Below are 20,573 nucleotides of genomic sequence, written 5' to 3' on the forward strand. Positions count from 1 at the left end.
TGGTGGAGGAATTCAAACAGTGTGTCCACGTGGACATTAAAGTACATCTGGATGAAAAGAAAGTACCAGAGTTGTATGAGGCAGCAACCGTGGCAGATGACTATGCCTTGACACACAGGATGGGGTTCCACAAACCTAACTTCCCGCCAAGAGTTAGCCAGTGGAGTTATGGTAAATCAGGTGCGGAGAACAAATATTCATGGAGGCGGCCAAGAGAGGACTATGGGGACAAATCGGATACCGTGACTTTTAGGGATCAGAAGACTGCAGTTCCAAGACATACTTATCTTCAGGGGGGCCCGAGGCAGACCACGAGTTTTTCCTCCGGGTCTACTTGCGCTTTTTGCAAGAAACCTGGGCATTTGATGTCCCAATGTTACGCCCTGAAAAGGAAAAATCAGGAGCGGAGTCAAACTAGTGCAACTCCAAATGCATTGGCAAATGCGAGAAATCGTCCTTGGAGGACAGTGCCTTGTGAAGGTTCCCATGCCAAAGTTACGGCATCACAGAACGACCTTGTTCAAGAGGGTTACAAATCTTTTATTTCAGAGGGGTTTGTGTCACTGGATGGGGACTTAACGAACCAGAGACCTGATAGGATATTGAGGGACACAGGAGCACATCAATCTTTGATGCTTGAGGGCATTTTGCCATTGTCAGAGAAGACGGCAACTGGTGTTAGTGTTCTTTTACAGGGGGTTGGTGGCTATGTTAAAGCTCCTCTTCATGTCATTCATTTGAAGTCTGATTTGGTGTCAGGACCGGTCACCGTAGGTTTACAAGCCACTCTTCCTGTAGAGGGAATCTCTTTTGTTATCGGGAATGATTTGGCCGGTGGTCGAGTTTCTGGTAATCCGATGTTTGTTGAAAACCCTAGTATGGAAAATAACACCGCACAGCTAGAGCAGGAGATTCCGGGTATCTTTCCATCCTGTGCCGCGACTCGTGCTATGGGTAGGAAGCGCTCTGAAGAGAAGGAGAAGGTACTGACGTCACGCTTTGCACAGGCACTTCTTGTCGAGTACCCTGAAACTAAGTGTCAGCACACACAAGTCATGGATGGAGGCAATGTTGGCAAGCTCTTTGTAGGTGGACTGAACTTTGACACAAGTGAAGATGTTCTGGACTCTATCTTTGGCAAATATAGACCACTCTTGGAAGTGCTGCTGATAAAAGACAGGGAGACGCAAAAGTCGAGAGGGTTTGGCTTTGTCACGTTTGAAAACACAAAGGATGCCAAAGATGCAGAAAAGGATTTGAATGGCAAGGATTTGGATGGTCGGACCATAACAGTAGAGAAGGCAGGCCATGGGCGTCGAGGGGGCTACAGAGGAGGAAAACGTAGAGGTAGTTTCAGGGGTGGCTATGGCTCCCGGGGTGGGAGTAGTAGTTTTGGTGGCGGCCGCAGTCGTGATTACTACGGAGGCTCCCAGCAGCAGCAGCGCAGTTTTGGCAACTCTCGACGGGATGACTATTACGGTGGTAGCCGAGATGGGGACCGCTACTCACGTGACTACAGCACCCGACTCTACAACCGTGATTTTGATTTTTATGATCAAGAGAAGAGTTGGAAGCACTGAGTGTTCAGGAGCAGCTGAGGCAAGATTCCTACACGGATTAACCCGTGAACTCCACGTTCCTAAATGCGTCCATGCAGTGAATACTTCCAGGCCTCACCACCCAACCACCATGAAACCTGGCTCTCAGCTCGGCCTCCTTCAAAAAGTGCTATAGATTTGATTTGCTTTGGATTTTTGATCACAACCCCTTAACCTTCATTCAAAAAAATGAATAATAAAAATCAGGGGTTGATGAGATGGAGTTTGGCTTTGCAGGAGTTCAACTTGGAAATTGAGCATGTAAAGGGCAGGGACAATGTTGTTGCTGATGCTTTATCTAGAGTGAACTAACTTTGGAATTTCCTGTAGGTTGTTTGGAAGTTTGTTGCTTTATTTTGGGGAATATTAATTATTGTTGCTCATGTGAATTGATAATTTGGGTGTGAGTTTTACTTTTTTTTGTTAAAAGAGTTTTAGCATGCAAAGAAAGTTTTCACTATGTTCAAACTTTCTTTCTTGAGGGGGGGAAGTGTTACGGATCCGTCACTTCCATTGTTGTTGTTTTCATCCACTGTAAACATTGTTGGTTCCATGTACTATTATTGTTGTCGTTTAAGGGAAATAGAGATTACTATTTTCAAAAGGTAAAAAAGTTAATGTTTTAAATGAAACCGGAACCGGACGACGATGAAGAGGAAGAGGGAGAAGGCGGAGTGAGTGAGTCGGACAAGAAGCTTAGCTGCTTCGAGGTCTGGAGTGAACGTTGGCGAACGAGGGTCACGAGTGAACTTTGGGTTTCCTGGGAAAGGGATTCCTGCGACAGAGTTGTTATCGCTGTGACAGATAAACCTGCGTGACAGGTTTTGCGGTTGATTCCGAAGAGAATCATCGGAGTGCCGTTACGCCTCGAGAACGGGCCGACGGCCATTTTACCTCGCGCAGGATTTGCGCATCGCTCAAGGTTTTTCACCTCGCTTCAACCATTTTCACAACATCTAGACGTTAACCTGGTGTGTGTGTAACGTGGCTTTTGAGTGGGAAGTCTGCGGTTCGCCGATTGGGAACCGTGGAACGTCCATACCCGAAGGTGCGATTTCCCAGTCGCCTGGAGGGCACCTTTATGCATCTTTGGCAGCGTGACTGTCACTCAACCGAACGGGATTCTGGTCTCGATTAGACATCGTTCTGACGATCACTGGAGCGGATCGACTTAGGCTTGATGCCGGAATAGAGACATTGGGAATGTTCTTGTTTCACTCACTTGGAGCACAGTGAGTTATATTTTACGAAACTGATGGTACCATCATAGGAAGGATATATTGGTTGTACAATTGATTACTGTTGTTTTTTGTACTGTTATTCTTGTGTGATCTTAATACAATACTTGTTTGTTGGTAACAATTGATGTGGTTTCACCATTGATCTAAGACATACAGAATAACACATCCTTCTGCCGTGACTCCTCTCGGGGCTCGGAGGTACACCGTGACCGGGGTTTGGGGAGGGGCACGTAACAATATATATATATATATACAGTGATCCCTCGTTTATCGCGGGGGTTACGTTCCAGAACCCCCCGCGATAGACGAAAATCCGCGAAGTAGCGACCATTTTTTAATTTTATTATTTATATATATTTTAAAGCTTTATGACCCTCCCCACACTCTTATTAACCTTTCCCACACTCTTATTAACCTTTCCCATACTCTTATAAATACTTCCTATACTCTTAAACACTTTTTACACTCTTAAACATACGTAATTTTAACAACATATAAAATTCTAATGGGTACTCACCATTGAAGATACTGTAGCGACCCATGGGTCCCCCAAGCAAGTGCAAGACCAGCATCAGAATCTCCTTGCTCCAGCCGGTGACGTCACCGGCGGGGATCCCCGGCGCCAGAGTGGCTGGTCACGTGACCGCCAAAGCGTGCCGCGCGTCCGGGTATAATCAGCTACACCTGTTGATCACGTGACCACCGAAGCACGCCACGCTTGAGAGGCGTGGCTTTCGGTTTCGGTTTCTGGTTGTGCTTTATAATGCAGCCTGATAAACGGGCTTTTCAGTGTTCCCGAGTTGGTTTTGAGAATAAATATCTTCTCGGACGAGTTTGTGTCTTGCCCGTCATTTCGTCCGTATCAAGCAAGAGCCCCGGCTCTTCAATACTACAACTTGCGTGATGAAGATGATGATGAATTAGCTGTGCAGTACTGATGACGATGAAGGTGATGACGATGATGAATGTGCTGCACAGCCAGAAAGAGCATTACAGTTACCCATTACGTGGGTAACTAGCGCAAGTGGAAGCTGCCGCATCTGCGTTTTCTATACGCACGACTCTTTGTCTCTTTGTCTACTCTTCTACTGTACACTATGTACAGTATTTTATTTCTTGTAATATGTTTTAATTACTGTATTTTTCTTATTTTTTTACGTTTTTTAATTTTTTAGGCTAGAAAATGCTTATTTTACCACAAAAATATTTAAAATAATAGTATATAAAAATACATTTATACCGCAAAATCCCGCGATATAGCGAAAAATCCGCGATATAATTTTACATATACTAGCGAGAAAAACCCGCGATGTACCGAAGCCGCGAAAAGTGAATCGCGATATAGCGAGGGATGACTGTATATATATACACATAGTTACGGTATCGGCACATACACTGGGCTATCAAGGTAGGTACACGGACCCGCCATTACCACCGACTCTGAGGCCACCAGTCTATGGATAATTCCGTGGTCCGAAGGGTTGTTATGCAACAGTGGATGCCGGTTGCAATAATTAGGTCTAACAGGGTCCTCTCGCCTTTTATGTCCTGTTACCTGTTGGTGACCTAATGACCTCACCATTAATCCGTCTTCTAACTACTACTACTACTACTACTACTACTACTACTACTACTACTACTACTACTATGGCTGAGCAAACTGTGAGTGAACGCTGCCTAACCACTATCGGAGCAAAACAGCGGGGCAGAACTCCTGTGTATCCACTACATACACACTATGTCAGATAAATGAAAAAAAGGAAGAGGAACAAAGCAGATGGAAAATGCACAATCATTATTTAGTTACAATGCAAGCAATTCTTAAGCTCTAATCACAAGCCTTTATACACAAAGCAAAATCAAAGGCAAAAGGGTATGTATTTACAGCAACAAGCAAGTCAAAAGTCACACAACAGCAGACTTATCCTAGCATGTATTCTGCTGCAGTCTTAACACACACAGAGAGACATGGTACCATCATTCATTCCGTGAAGGAAAAAGAAAGAACAACAGAACGAAATAGGCAGTTTGGAATATATGGACAACCCCTTGCTTACATCACACAACCAGGTAGGGTTGTGTTTGGCCGAATAACATAAGCGTGGGGAGGTGGGGAGAGGGAGAGACGTTAAGGATAGGGAAAGTGGGTGCTGGAGTATTAATGTAGTGTCAAAAGCCCGTGGTGTAAGTGTGGTCGCAACATGTGTTGCGCCACAATTTTTTTTTTTTTTTTTTGGATACAAGATCTAGGCTCGTGAAAGAGCTAACATTAATCACACAAAAAGTCAAACCGACACACAAAATAAGGGGAGCGGTAGACAGGATGGGGAGAGAGGTGGTGTCCCACAATTTGGGGGACACAAATACAACATTTGAGAGCAAGGACATCGAGAGAACTGTGGGAGGGAGGGGGCTTGGGAGGAGGTGGGAGAGGTATAAAACATATGGACACTGCAAGGACTTCCAGGAAAGAAGTTGGAATTTCAAAAAAAGTGTATCTGGGGTGAAAATTAGCGGGGGTAGAAAAGATCAAGGTTTTGGATGGGGGAAGATAAGAGATGGTGGTGAACAGCTGTTTTAAAGACCTGGAGGGAGGAGTGGAATTGAAGGGAGTGGGGGAGTTTGTTCCAGAGGTGGGATAAAAGGGGAATGAAAGAGTGAAGGTGAGCAGAGAGCCTAGATTTTGGCAGTTTAACCATAAGAGGGTTGCTGGCAGATCTTGTGCGACCTGGAGGAATATTTGGGGGACAGAGCACAGAGAGAGCTGGGTGAGCAAGACCGGAGAGGAGTCGGTAGAAGACAGAAAGACCACCAACCTGCCTGCGGTGAGTGAGTGTAAGGCCCTCGGAGTTAGCTCATCGCAGGTGATTCCAATGATTCGAATCAGAATTCTGAAAGCTTTGGTTTCACAAGCGTGAAGCCGAGCTAGGTGTGAGGGAGGAGCACCGGCCCAGGGGGGAGAGCAGTATTCCATTGAGCTGCGGATGAAAGCCTTGTATGTGATGAGGAGCTCAGGTGTGCCAAGGAAGGACATCGCACGATGGAGGATGCCCAGTCGGCGACTGGCTTTGGAGGCCATCTTGCAAATGTGGTTTTCCCAAGAAAGATCATGGCAGATAGTGAGACCCAAAAGCTTGAGCGACAGAACTTCTTGGAGAGGATTGTTGAGAAAGTGGAGGGGAGGTTTTTCCAGTTGGTCTTTTCGGAGAGACATAGTAAGAGTGTCAGATTTGTCAGGATTGAAAGACATGTTTCACTTGTTCGACCAGTCTGTGATTTTGTCCAGGTCTGCAGAGAGAGAGAGAGTGAGGAGGCTGCAGACTGCATATCTGAGGGATGAGGAATGGAGCAGCAGAGTGGAGTCATCAGCAAAGAGATAGAGAGGATTTTCCAGAGAGTCAGAGAGATCATTGATGAAGACCAGAAATAGCACAGGGCCCAGAACACTACCTTGGGGAACTCCAGCCAGAACAGGAAGGGGAGATGAGAGAAAACCATTCAGGGCCACACGTTGACTTCGACCAGAGAGGAGGTCCGCAAGCCATGTGAGGAGATTTCCATGGATACCATAGGAGGAGAGTTTGGTGAGCAGAGCTGGGTGCCAGACCGTATCGAAGGCACGTGATATGTCAAGGGAGACAGCTCTGATTTCCTGTTTGGCATTGAGGACCTCCATCCATTGTTGAGACAGCAGAAGCAGCATGTCCAGAGTAGAATGACCTGGTCTGAATCCAAATTGATGATCGGAGATCAAGCCATTTGAGAAGAGGAAGGATTTCATATTGGAAGTGATGATGGATTCCATGACCTTGCTGATGATTGGGAGCAGGCTGATTGGTCTGTAGTTGCAAGGATCTGTTTTTGCACCTTTTTGTGTAAAGCCGTAATGTTTGCTGATTTCCAAGATGCTGGCATTTGACCTTGAGCAAAAGAGAGGGTGAAAAGAACAGAGAGAGGGTGAGATAGAGCGGCAGAGCAGGATTTTAGGACCCTTGGGCTGATGCCGTCTGCTCCAGTTGCAGAATCAGAGTCGAGGTTTGACAAAAACTTATCCACCTTGTCAGGAGAGAAGGACGCAGAGTCCAGGAGCAGTTGGGTTCGACTGGGTAAGGTGGGAACAGAGAGAGATGGGTTTGGGACACAAGATTTTGAGGCAAACACAAAGTTGAGGCATTCGGCTTTGTCATGTGCGGTGTCAACTGTGTAGCCATTTGAGGTAAAGGATGGGATGGAGGGGGAACAAACACCAGAAACGGATTTGACCAGACGCCACCAGGATTTGGAGGAAGGAGACAGGTTTGAGAGTTCATTCTTGAGTGTGGAGTGATAGTGCTTCCTGGCACTCCTGAGGGTAGACACACACTTGTTCCGAGCTTGGTGGAAGGAACTGAGATTGCCTTCAGTTGGATTTGCCTTCCAAGAGGCAAAGGCAAGTTGTTTCAGGGCAACTGCTTCACCACAAGACTCAGTGTACCATGGACGGGAGGAAGGGTAAGACAACTGAAGACGAGATGGGATAAATCTGTGCATGAGAGAGAGCAGTTTGCTTTGGAAGAATTCTCAGGAAGAACTGATGTCAGAGGCATTAGAGATGGGAGACCAGTCCAGATGATTGATGGCTGCTTGCAGACTGTGCCAGTCAGCCTGAGTGAAATGCCAGACTCGTCGGCGCTGAGGAGGCTCTCTGAGAATGGCCAGAGAAATGTCCACTTTAACAAGCACATGATCAGAAGAACCGATTGGAGCAGAAGAAGAGCAGCAGATATTTGCAGGGAAGTTTGTCATAACCAAGTATAGAAGAGAAGATACTCCATTGACTGAGATCCGGGTCGGGAAATTGACAGATTGTGTCAGTCCCAAAGAGGCGCAGAAGTCCTTTGCTGAGGTGCCATGGCTGGTGCGAGAGGAACCCACACTGAGCCAGCTGGCATAATGACAGTTGAAGTCGCCCCATATGAGGAAGAGAGAGTTTGGATGAGTTGATAGAAGTTGGTCCATGTTGTCAGACAGCGAAATATAAATGGAGTCATCACTGTTTGGAGGACGATACAGAACACATATGAACAAAAGGTGGGAGTGGAGCGGAAGCCGTAACCAGAGGTACTCCTGGGGGTGTGGTGGAGAGAGGGCAGTGCAAGGAGAGTGAGGAAGAGAGTTCTATTCAATCGCAGCATGAATTGTCCTGGACCCAGCATGACCCAGCGCAGTTCGTTCAGGCAGTGCTCATGTCCAATGGGGGTCCCGCAATGCAACTTGTTCAAAAAATCCCTGCGTCACTGTGGAAGTCCTCAACGCAGCCCCTGCTCCCACCCCTCACATGTGCAACAGTGAGGCAGAGCCCTCAGCCCCTCCCCTCATGCGCAAATGCTCCTTTGTACTGTACGCACTACGAATTGCCTTGTTTGTGTTCAGGTTCCTTATGCAGTACATATGCCGAATGATCCAACATTCATGCTCCTTGCACTTGGCGTGTTTGAAAAGTGCTGTCCAAAGCTCAATTGCTTTCTCTATCAGTTTGATTACTTGGGGGTTGATCTTGTACAATTGCTTGCATTGTATCATCCATGAATGTGGGTGGGACACTATCAAAAGCTTGTTTTTAGTTTATCCATGCTGTGGATAATTTTGTTCTTCTGGTGTTGCAATTTTCGAATATGGCCTTGTTTAGTAGGAGGTGGTCTATCGTTCCATAGCATCCTCTTTTACATCCGTTCTGTTCTGCCAATAGGCCTCCTTCTTGTGTTCGGTGATGGTATATCATTTCTGTGATTATTCCCGTCAGGAGTTTGTACGCTGTTGGCAGACAGGTTATTGGTCTACACTTGAGGTAGTTGGGTCTCTTCAGACTTTGGGATGAGGAAGAAGTTACCACTGTGAGCCATTCATCCAAGGCCTCCTCCCCTTGAATAGGTTTGTTGAATGCTTAAGGGTAGTGATTGTGGAGAGCATCTATAGTTGCTTTAACCAGAAGTTTGGAATTCCATCTGGGCCTGGCCTTTTAAAGTTTGGCATCTTTGCTGGTTGCTGTTTTATTTTTTTTCTTCATTATACATCACTGAAGGCATTTTCTTCAGATGTTGTTTTTTTCTTTCTTTCACGTTTTGGATCCAAACTGCCTCTTTGTTGTGTTATTTTGGGTCCTCAGATTTCTTTCCAGAAAAATTCAAGTTTATCTTTCTTGGGGGAATTTGACACGTTTTGTTTTTGTTTCCCTACTTCACGGTAGAATCTTTCAGGTTATTTTCAAATATGTGGTTCTGTTTTCCCCCTTTGTTGACTTTGTCATTGTTTTTTTAATCTTTCTTGCGATCATCTTTATTTTGAGTTTGCTTTCAGCAGCCATTACCTCCAGATCTTTATTTCCAATTTTGTATTTATTTTTTATTTTTTAGATTCTCCTCATTAGCTTTTGGCTTCAATTTCCCTTAATAAATTGTTGTATTTGTCCCATTTATTTTCTCAGTTGCTCCCTCTGTGCTTCCAGCCTCCGTTTCCATGGTGGTGCCTGGTCTCTCTCTGTATGGGCTAATTTGTTCTTCTTGCGGTGTTGTTTTCTTGTTATTTTTTTTGTAGCAGCAGCGGTGCTGCAAGGCTCACGATGTTGAGGTCCTTTAACGGGGATGATTTTCGTACCAATCTCTTGAGTGCTTCTTGGTTCTCCCAACCAGAATATTTGTCCGTTGGTTGTTTTCTATCTTGTATAGTTGTGGTCTTTCCCCGAATGGTGTCACTCTCATCTCCACTACTTTGTTTGCCAGCTCTGCTTCCAGTCTTCGCGGGTCCTCATCATCCTCATACTCCTCTCCTTCACTTCTCAACTCCATCCTTCTGCCTATTATCATCCGCCATTCTCTTTTTCATCCCCTCCAACTGTGTCAGTGTTTTGACTTGGTCCACAACTGGACGTCGGATCTGTTCCACTCCACATTCTGATGGTTCTGTGTCTCCTCCCCCTCTGTCTCACCTCGCCTTCACCACTGGGTCCCCTGTGAATCTGGCCACTGGGTCTCCAGTGGCACTCCGCATTCCAGACCCTTGCTCCGTCGTGCAGCGACTCCCCGCGATCCATTGATATTGCTGCGGATATGAGGATTGTGTTTTTTTTTTTTGTGTTGTATTGTATAGTAAATTGTTGTAAATATCACCCTCTGTAAAATGTAATGATTCCTTGTAAATACCTCCATAGTGTAAAGGTCAAAGGGCGTCTCGGTAGTTATTCCATAAGCACCACATTGCAGGACCCGATAAAACCCTTGTTCAGTAGCTTATATCTTATTATGTGTCTTAGGGTAAGGCTGTGTCTCCCATTAATTTAAATACTCCATTGCACCGAGTGAAATAAGAGTAGATCCCCTTTCATTTCATTTCAATGGCCAACTGCATTTTGGGCGGTTTTCTTCAACCACCATTGGCCACGAGGCAGGGTTGGGGAAGAAGGGCGTGTCTCCACCTCATCATAGAGGGGAGGAGTGAGCCAGCCCCGAACAACCAACCGAGCACGAGGGGTTTGGTTTTGAGAGGGCGGAGGAAGAGCGATCGGGGAGGTTCGCAAAGGTTCAAGGGTGGGGCTATATATAACCCATGAGAGACGCCCCCACCAGAGATGCGCTTTTACTGAGACGAGGAGATGAGTCTGAAAAGAGAGGTCCATGACAAGAGCTGAGTTGGTCATCAGGGGTGGTCAGTGGTTGCGTTGAGTGGTTGCGTTGGAGAAAGAGTGGTTGGACAAAGAAAGAGAGAGGAGAGAACCCGTCACGCCAGACCCCCCACCAGCGCGTCGGCTCCGACAGTGATCCGACCCGTGATCCGACCCGTGATCCCGCGCACACGACAGGATCAGTGGCATCAGCGGCCGTCGAGGTCCAGCCCGACGTCCCGTGCGGGATCAAGCTCCAGCCAGCTCCGTGCCGTCCTCCCCCTCCAGCCACACACCTCCTTCCAGCCAATCCACTCTGCAATTCCCCGTGTGAGTCGTCTTTGTTTGTTCTGTCCTGGGTAGGTAATTAAGCTTGTATAAGGAATTCACTGTGTCACCTGCATCTCATGTCCCTGTACATAATCGTGACTGCTCCTTTTTGCTTGTGTGTGTAAATAGTAATAAATCCCATTACTCTTCTGTACATCTTCTTCCTCTTTGCATTCGGTCGCTTTAGAGTTTTCCAGATTGAGTAGCTGTGGCGCGATACGGCCAACGTTCAGGGTGAATCGGGTTTTAGTCGGGGAATAACTGTTCGGCCGCGGTTACACCACCGCTCGATAAAAATAACATCTAATCCGCGGACCGTAACAAATTGGTAGTCAGGAGTTGGGATTCGAACCTGGGACTAAATTTATTTAGCCCAAATTTTGGACACCAATTGTGCTATTACAGTAACAAATTGGTGTCGGGGAGTGAGATACGAGGCCCGAAGCGCGCTTAACGCGCTCAAAATTACGAGCTGCTGAAAATTTGTGTTTTAAAGCAAAACCCGAATTTTGAAATCCCACCATGGCTGGTCAAGGCGACGGGATGCCGGTGGGAGAGATAGACGGGGTGGAATCGACCCAGGACCTCGGGGAAATATATATGGAGGATGTGGTTGAGGGGGTATCAGGTGCACATAATGGCGCTCTCGCGCACGAGGTTTCAGGCGCGCAAAATGGCGCCTTTGCGCAAGCGGTTACAGTGGCACCAAATCTAGCCGCGCCCGTGACCGTAGCAGCGCCGCTGGGGGATTCGGACCTTTTTATGTTACAAATGGAGGCCCTTATGGACAGATTGGAAGCCAAAATGAGTGAGCAAATGGGGGCAATGAGGGACGAATTGGGGGGCAAAATGGGCGAAATGGGGGGCAAAATGGGAGAACTGGGGGAACGGCTAGAAACTAAATTTGAGGGATTAGACAAGAAATTTGAGGGGTTAGACAATGGGATAGAAGGGGTGAAACATGGGTTAACGGGGGTGGAAAATAGAATGGCTGCCCAGGAGAATCAGATAGAGGGGGTGAAAAATGGGTTAATGGGGTTAGAAAATGGGATGGAAGACAAATTGCGGGAGATAGGGGAGCAATCCGCCCAAGAAATTAAACAAATGGGAGAGCAGATAGAGGAGGTAAAAATCGGGGTAGAAACCAAATTGGATGCTCAGAGGGATGAATTGGGACAGATGAGGGCAGCATCTACAAAAGAGAGGGAGGAGATGAAAGAGGAGATACGACGAGGTGTAAGTGAGGAGGTCTCGGGGGTACGCGAGGAGGTAAAGCGAGGCGAAAAGCGTATAGAGAAAGAGGTGAGAAATGGAACGGCTAGGTTACAAGGGGGAATAGAAGATCTGACGGAGGAGGTGGAACAGCTGACGGAGGGACAAAAAGAACTGACGGAGCAGGTTCAAAAGAACACTGCGGTACTAGGAGGGTTAAAGCCGACACAAAAAGAAGTTAAAAATGACTTAATAGCGACACAGAAGCAATGTCAGATGGTACGTGAGGGACTGACAATGAGGTTGGACGAGGTGACGGAGGTAATGGAGACGAAGGACCGGCAGGTGAGGACGCACATAGAAACGGTCAAGGTAGCCTTAGAGGACGAACTTGAGGAGACGCACCGGGAAATAAAAGAGGTGAAGCAAAAATTAGAGGAAGTGGAAGAAGAGGTGAGTGAAATTAAGAAGAGACGGACAGAAACTAAGAGAGAAATACAGGAGGAGGTGATGGAATATGTTCAAGGTCGGTGCTCAACTCATAATGTTGTGCTCACGAACCAAATAAAGAGTTTGCAGGTGGCGAAGGAGGTGAGGAGACGAGGTGCCAAGGTGAGTGGCGATATACGAGGAAATGTACATGATGTGAGGGGAGCTTCAGTCGGCTTGGGGATTGATTTGGATCCGGGTGTTCGTGAAAGGCCGTTGGTGAAGTGTGCGACAGGTACGGTGTGCGAAGGAGGAGGTGTGCGAGAATGTCCGACTCTGGGGTGTGTGAGGAAAAAGTGCGCGCCAAGGAGTGAGTGTGCTGTCGAGAGTGAGTCGGTCATAGCGCGTGTGCGAGGGAGCACATGGAAGCGCGTAGTGAGGAGTGTTACAGAGGATGTAACAAGAGAATGTACGCCGGTGGTGAGTGTTACGGAGGAAGTAACGGGAGAGTGTGCGCAGGAGAGCGCGCGAGAAAGGTGTGTAACGGACGGGTGCATGGGGAAAGAGTGCGCTGTCAAGAGTGAGGGAGAATGCACGCCTGTGGTGAGTGTTACAGAGGGTGTAGCGGGAGAGTGTGCGCGAGAATGGTGTGTAACGGACGGGTGCATGGGGAAAGAGTGCGCTGTCAAGAGTGAGGGAGAATGCACGCCTGTGGTGAGTGTTACAGAGGGTGTAACGGGAGAGTGTGCGCAAGAGTGTGCGTGAGAAAGGTGTGTAACGGACGGGTGCATGAGGAAAGAGTGCGCTGGCGAGAGTAAGGGTGAGTGCGCGACCGAGAGTGGAGGTGAGAGTAGTAAGAGTGACACGGAGCGTGAGTTGGTTGTGACAGGTGAGAGAGGATGTACACCTGGAATGGAAGGATGCACACCTGGAATGGTAGAGCGTGTGTGGGAATGCACACTTGAGTTGGTAATAAGGCACGTGGTTGGGTGTGCGAGTGAGAGCACACCTGTGATTGTCACAGAGGAGGTGACCGAGAAGGGGGCGCGAAGAGGTGTGTTGGTGAGGTGTGCGAGCGACGAATGTGTGCCAAGGTGTTCGGTGGTCAGGTGTGTGACCAAGTCCGTGAGCAGAATGAGTGTACCTGGGTGTGGAAGAGAAGGTGCAATGACGAGGAGCATGGGAACAGCTGGGTGAATGAGCAAGGAACGGGCTGCGGGGTGTAAGCATGCAGGTGAGGCATCGACGGTAACCGGGTTAGAGGTTAGAGCGACTTATAGCCGAATCGGGCCCTCGGTGCATGCCGGGTTTCGCGTGCCGCGAGGACCAGCGGGGATCCGAACCACGGCGGGTTCGAAAGGACCGCCGTACGGGATCCACGCTGGGCGGCGCTTGGAACGGCCGCGTCCGTGCTCCGCTAGGCGGAACGGGCAGTCCGATAGGAAGGGTCGTCATGGCGATCCCTTTTTGTTGACGCGTTCTGGCAGGTCGAGATCGGGCCATGGGATGGCTCCGTGCCGAGGTGGCACGTGGGATCTCGGCCCGGGTAAGCGTCCTTCCCTGAACCGAATGCGGGACGTATCCAGCCGCTGGCACCAAACAACCCGCATTCATTGCTCGGCTTTACGAAGCCGGGCTGTAGAAGTGAATTGGCGCACCGAGAGGCACTAGTAAGTAGACAGTGATGACGAGGATAGTGTTTTGGCCCCGAAATTAGAAAAATAAAATTTGATGATTGGCAAAGGATTGGCAGAGTGATGATTGGTAATGGTACAGTGATTGGCAGATGATTGGCAAATATTTGATTTGTTGGATTTGGACGAGCAAAATTTATAGTAAGATCTGCCCCATGTGATGGGATGGCCAATCCACCATCCCTCACGATGGGGGGCAAAGGAGCACTAGTCTTATGGGGTTGATGGCAGTGAAAACTAGCCCGGGTGGGTTAGGATATATCGTGTGTAGGGATCTAGCGAAGATGACATGAGGTAACGTTAAGTTTAGATAGTGACTGATACCTGTAGTGGGGACGCAGGTAGATTAGTGTGGATGATAATGACGTGGTATGTGCATAGTTTAAAGGGAAGACGGGGAGCACTAAGTTAGCAGGGCAACAGGTAGTTCAGATGATGCCGTGTGAGTGTTGGAGGTGTATTCAAGTGTATTGAGCAGTGTGTGAGGATTGAACAGGTGTGATTGAACAGGTGTGATTGCACAGGTGTGCAACTGAACAGGTGTATGGAGCAGTGTTTGGGTGATGGTGATGGTAGTGGTGATGTGTATTGTGATGACCAAATGGTCCAGGAAGAGAAGGCGGGTGCAGGTGGCACCAGGGGTGAGTGCACAGGTTTGCACCAACAGGTGTATGGAATAAATGGTTGTGTGGAAGACATGGAGTGTGGAATAAATTGAGTATTGGAATGGATGGTAGTGGAGTGGGTATGGTGGAAACTGTGGAGTGGAGTGGATGGTGCGGAGGTGTGAATGGGGGAAGAGTGGACCCCCATCACGGATACCCGGGGCGGGTAGTGTAAGTGTTAGGTAGAGGGTATAGGTAAATTGTGGTTGGATATTGGCATGTGTGGTGCGAGGTGAAAGAATGGTATTTGGATGGGTGCATTAGTGTTGTGGAAATGGCTGGGCGTGTAGCCTGTTAGTGTGTGTAGTTGGTTTGGGCACTCCACCACTGTGAGGATGTCGGCCAGGTGAGGCCGCAGGTGGGCTCTGGGAGCCGGTAGTTGCCAATGGGGCCCGAGGATCCGGAGGACGGACCCGGGTAGCCCAGTGCCAGAGGGCACCGTGGGGTGACAGAGCCAGGAGGGGCCTTCCCCAGTTAGATAGGTTAGGGTGAGGAGCTAGGTAAGCTCGGGTGGCAACTACAGTGGTGGAGGTGTGCAGGTGGGTAGACCTGCTGGGAGAGCTACACGTCTCAGCCCAGAAATTGTGCAAGGGCACCGGGAGATGAATCGGGGGAGTGAGACCCCAAATTGAGAAGCACCACAGTTTGGTCAATGGGAATTGGTTTTTAGAACCCATAGTGTAAGTTGGCCAATGGATTGGCAGGGAGAGACCCCGGTAGTGTAAAGTGTGTTAAAGTCATTTAGAGGATAGTTAGGATGAAGAATCTCCTCGCACCATCTGCATCCACTCACCTGAGGTGACGTACCTCCACACCATGCCAGGTTGTTTTGTTATTTTTTATGTGCAAATGTTTTGGATTGTGAGACGCATCATGACGTGGGTGTGACATTGTGCTTGCTGTTCCATCTCTCCCTCCTTATGAGGATTGATGATGAATTGATGATGGGAAATTTTGGTTAGAGGGATTGTGGTGACGAATTTGGTATAAGGGAAATAAGGGGAAGACGTGACATTAGCGACAAATTTGTAAATGTGTAGATTTTGTAAATATGGGGTAAGGGCAAGGGTAGTGTAGGTGACAGGGGGGGTGATGTACGGTAGGGACGAGCTTTCTCACTTCGCTCTCCGTAGCATTTCGCTTTGCATTGCCTTATTGATGTGTACCCTTGTGACCTTACCCCTCGCTCATTTGTCTTTCCCCTTTTGTCTCCCACATGACCTGTGCGCCATTGGGCGCCGAGGGGAGCGTGCGTGAGTCGGCCATTGTGCGCCCGGAACTCTCAGAACCAGCTGTCTGCATCGATGCACCACATGATGGACCACATGTCTGTGGCCGAGCACCACTTCTGGACCCCATGGGTTGGGGCATGGCCCCTCTGCTGGAACCGGCCATGAAGGGCCCGAAATCTTGCTGGCGGACCTTGGCCACAGGGCACCGATGCCCCACAGGTGAACCACACGTAGTCGGCCCTGTGGGCCATAAATAAGGAAAAATAAAACGGACACGTTAGGTGCATTTTTTTATTGCAAATAGGCCGCCAGCAAAGGAAAAAGTCAACATCTGGAAGAAAATAATAATAGCCAGCAGAGGGAGCCGAAGAGCAAGAGACCACCTGCAGGGTTAGGGGTTGTTGATTTTATTTTTATTCATGAACATTGATGAACAATGGTGACTGCACCGATTGGTGCTTAGGGGTGTGTTGGTGCGTTTTTGGGTGCTTTCATGGTGCGTCGATGCAGAGCAGACTGTCTCCCCCCCAGAAAGAACAATCACAGGTCCTGGGTTAATCTTGTAAATAAAAGTAGCGTCAATTGTAAATAATGCTCCCCACCGTCAATGTATAGTTTGAAGACCATTCCGCAATTAGGTTAACTGTGGGCGTAAGTCTGTTAGGCAGGGTGCAATGGGGGCAGCGGGACACATTTATTTATGTTTTAAAACTGTCGCACTCAGGGTCAGGTTAAAAGTAGAGGGAACTACACCTACGTGTCACACTAAATTAAAGTTGTAGGCCCGGGACGTGCCTAAGAGGAGGAGGGTGCAGTGTTGCGGTTATGAGGATTGTGTTTTTTTTTTTTGTGTTGTATTGTATAGTAAATTGTTGTAAATATCACCCTCTGTAAAATGTAATGATTCCTTGTAAATACCTCCGTAGTGTAAAGGTCAAAGGGCGTCTCGGTAGTTATTCCATAAACACCACATTGCAGGACCCGATAAAACCCTTGTTCAGTAGCTTATATCTTATTATGTGTCTTAGGGTAAGGCTGTGTCTCCCATTAATTTAAATACTCCATTGCACCGAGTGAAATAAGAGTAGATCCCCTTTCATTTCATTTCAATGGCCAACTGCATTTTGGGCGGTTTTCTTCAACCACCATTGGCCACGAGGCAGGGTTGGGGAAGAAGGGCGTGTCTCCACCTCGTCATAGAGGGGAGGAGTGAGCCAGCCCCGAACAACCAACTGAGCACGAGGGGTTTTGGTTTTGAGAGGGCGGAGGAAGAGCGATCGGGGAGGTTCGCAAAGGTTCAAGGGTGGGGCTATATATAACCCATGAGAGACGCCCCCACCAGAGATGCGTTTTTACTGAGACGAGGAGATGAGTCTGAAAAGAGAGGTCCATGACAAGAGCTGAGTTTGTCGTCAGGGGTGGTCAGTGGTTGCGTTGAGTGGTTGCATTGGAGAAAGAGTGGTTGGACAAAGAAAGAGAGAGGAGAGAACCCATCACGCCAGACCCCCCACCAGCGCGTCGGCTCCGACCGTGATCCGACTCGTGATCCGACCCGTGATCCCGCGCACACGACAGGATCGGTGGCATCAGCGGCCGTCGAGGTCCAGCCCGACGTCCCGTGCGGGATCAAGCTCCAGCCAGCTCCGTGCCGTCCTCCCCCTCCAGCCACACACCTCCTTCCAGCCAATCCACTCTGCAATTCCCCGTGTGAGTCGTCTTTGTTTGTTCTGTCCTGGGTAGGTAATTAAGCTTGTATAAGGAATTCACTGTGTCACCTGCGTCTCATGTCCCTGTACATAATCGTGACTGCTCCTTTTTGCTTGTGTGTGTAAATAGTAATAAATCCCGTTACTCTTCTGTACGTCTTCTTCCTCTTTGCATTCGGTCGCTTTAGAGTTTTCCAGATTGAGTAGCTGTGGCGCGATACGGCCAACGTTCAGGGTGAATCGGGTTTTAGTTGGGGAATAACTGTTCGGCCGTGGTTACACCACCGCTCGGTAAAAATAACATCTAATCCGCGGACCGTAACAATATTTTATTTTTATTTAGGAATTTACGCAACACTTTCAAATTTGTTGGATGGCAACGTCTCTGCTCTGGTGGTCAATCTGGTCTTCTTCAGCTGGTCCATGAATCTAGCTCCCCTACCGGCCATCCCCCACTGTTCGTGTCTTGAATAGACTTTACAGTAGTCGATTTTTTAGTTTCCTCTTGTTGAGCTTCGTTTTTGAGACAGGTAACACTTCCACAGCCTCTTAGCTTGGTGCAAATCCCTGACCCCTTGTGCGTTGGTCTTCTCACTAGAGGAGGTGCCGGCCTCATTCTTTGCAGCAGGCATTGTGCCTGCTCTGTGCCGCCGCACAGGCTGAGTACAAGGGGTCTGTGTCTCATAATTTGTTTTATTTCCTTTATTTCCAACACACGTTACATTTGTTGAAGACTTTTACCTTCCCCCCAGCCCTTCTATACCCCCTTTCTCACTTGCTCGGCTTCGTTGAAGACTTTTCCCCTTCCACTGCCCTTCCCCCACCCTCCCTCAGTTCATCGGAGGAAGTTTCTTACCTCGAGGATTATGATCATTCACGGCTGCTTGCAGCACGTCTGGTATGCGATCAACTGCAAGGCCTCATTCAGGGTTGCAGGTCTCCAAGGCCATTGCATCCGCCAGCGAGACGTTTTCCCTCTCAGCCATGTCTTCCTCATATCCTCCGGAGACACTTACAACCTTAGAGACAGTGTGTCAGTTTGTGTCAGTGGGTGTGTGTGTCCTCCATAACTTCAAAACCATGAAACCTAACAGCCCCAAATGTTGCATGCATACTCATCAAACTCCAATGGAGTGCATGAATGAAAACTGGGTGTTTGGGTGTGTTCAAACACCCTTTTTGAAGATTATTAACAGCCTTATTTAATTAATAAATAAAACAGGCTTTATCCATAGCCCGTTATCCTTCGCAGGGGTCTTATGCCTTTTCGGCCTGCTCAAAAATGCCTTTCCTTGGAACAGGCCTCAATGGTTTCTGCATGATTAAGCACTCAAGATGTATGTTTTCGCTTTCCTCACCCACATCATCGAATGTCTGATCTTCAAACATATGAATCGCTGCATACATTACTATAGTTTTTTAATTAGGAGCTTCAAATTATTTTATGCATTATATGATGCGATTTTCCACAATTGCCTCTCATGGACAAATTAAACTGTACTACCAACAGTACCCGCCCTATGGGCGGGGCTTCTTTTGGGAAGCCCAAATGAAAAGGTAAAATATCAGAAATTGAAGGCTTTTTTATTTTAAACGATTCATATAAACATCCATTGAATCATATCACACGCAAATCATCCTAATCTCAACAGTACATGGCTAAACAGTACATGGACGATCACGTACCACGTACGTCTTGCGTCTCGCTCGCTCTCATGTTGTCCCGATAATGATCCTTCCGCAGGTTCACCGATGGAAACCTTGTTACGACTTTTACTTCCTCTAGACAGTCAAGTTCACTCATCTTTTCGGTGCACCGGCACGAGCCGAGAACGGCCCGTGCAGGGGCTGATCTGAGGATCTCATCAAACTGTCCGATCGGTAGTAGCGACGGGCGGTGTGTACAAAGGGCAGGGACTTAATCAATGTGAGCTGATGACTCGCGCTTACTGGGAATTCCTCGTTCTTGGGACACTGTCTCAAGCCCCAGTCCCCATCACGGATGGGGGCTCAGCGGTTTACCCGAGCCTGACGGCAAAGGGCAAGATACACGCTGGCCTGTCCAGTGTAGCGCGCGCGTGGCCCCGGACATCGAAGGGCATTAAACGTTCATTAAACATTAAACGTTCATTAAACATGAAAGGTTCATTAAAGGTTTACGAAACGAAAAACATTACGAAATTATGTTCACACCGTCACGTCAAACACTACCGTGAACACATACATCGTCACAACATCGTCATAATGAGAACATCGTCACAATGAACGTTATGCAAACACGAATGTTATGCGGGAGTCCAAACCTGAGAATGCTGGAGACCAAAGCTGAAATTGGGAAAACTAAATAGCCTATTTTACTCCTGGAGATCCCAGGATTACCCACCCAAAATATATTTGCGATCGGTTCAGCAGTCTTTACGGTACCTTCGAACAGCCAGACAGACGGACATTTGGTGAATTACAGTAAGATTGTCACAATGAGAACATCGTCACAATGAACGTTATGCGAACGCGAATGTTATGCGGAAGTCCAAACCTGAAAATGCTGGAGACCAAAGCTGAAATTGGGAAAACTAAATAGCCTATTTTACTCCCAGGGTCCCAGGATTACCCACCCAAAATATTGTTATGAATTTGGTAGAGCAATATCTAGAGCTAGGTAGATCTGAATAGGTAGGTATTCGGCTGTCGTGACAGGGACTCTACATGTAATAAGTTCTTGATGTTTAGGCGTTTGTCGGGGTAAGATGTATGATTGTGGATCTACCTGGAGGTCCGAGTGTTAAATAGTGAGGGATTAAAGGTAACGCCCCTGTGAGTCTCACCTGGT

The 20,573-nt window shown here is 47.9% G+C and overlaps 1 long non-coding RNA gene across 18 annotated transcripts in view; it reads right to left on the reverse strand.

Moving 5' to 3' along the window:
- The window catches only part of LOC144888834 (uncharacterized), a 94,998-nt gene that overhangs the window by 24,566 nt on the left and 49,859 nt on the right, over positions 1-20,573 (reverse strand). For all 18 annotated transcript variants that reach the window (XR_013621397.1, XR_013621394.1, XR_013621386.1 and 15 more), the window contains one exon: positions 18,600-18,762. This is a non-coding gene — a long non-coding RNA (uncharacterized LOC144888834). The remainder of the gene's footprint in view (positions 1-18,599; positions 18,763-20,573) is intronic.

This window comes from Myxine glutinosa, chromosome 14 (assembly GCF_964187855.1).
Source record: "Myxine glutinosa chromosome 14, kmMyxGlut1.1, whole genome shotgun sequence".
NCBI lineage: Eukaryota > Metazoa > Chordata > Myxini > Myxiniformes > Myxinidae > Myxine > Myxine glutinosa.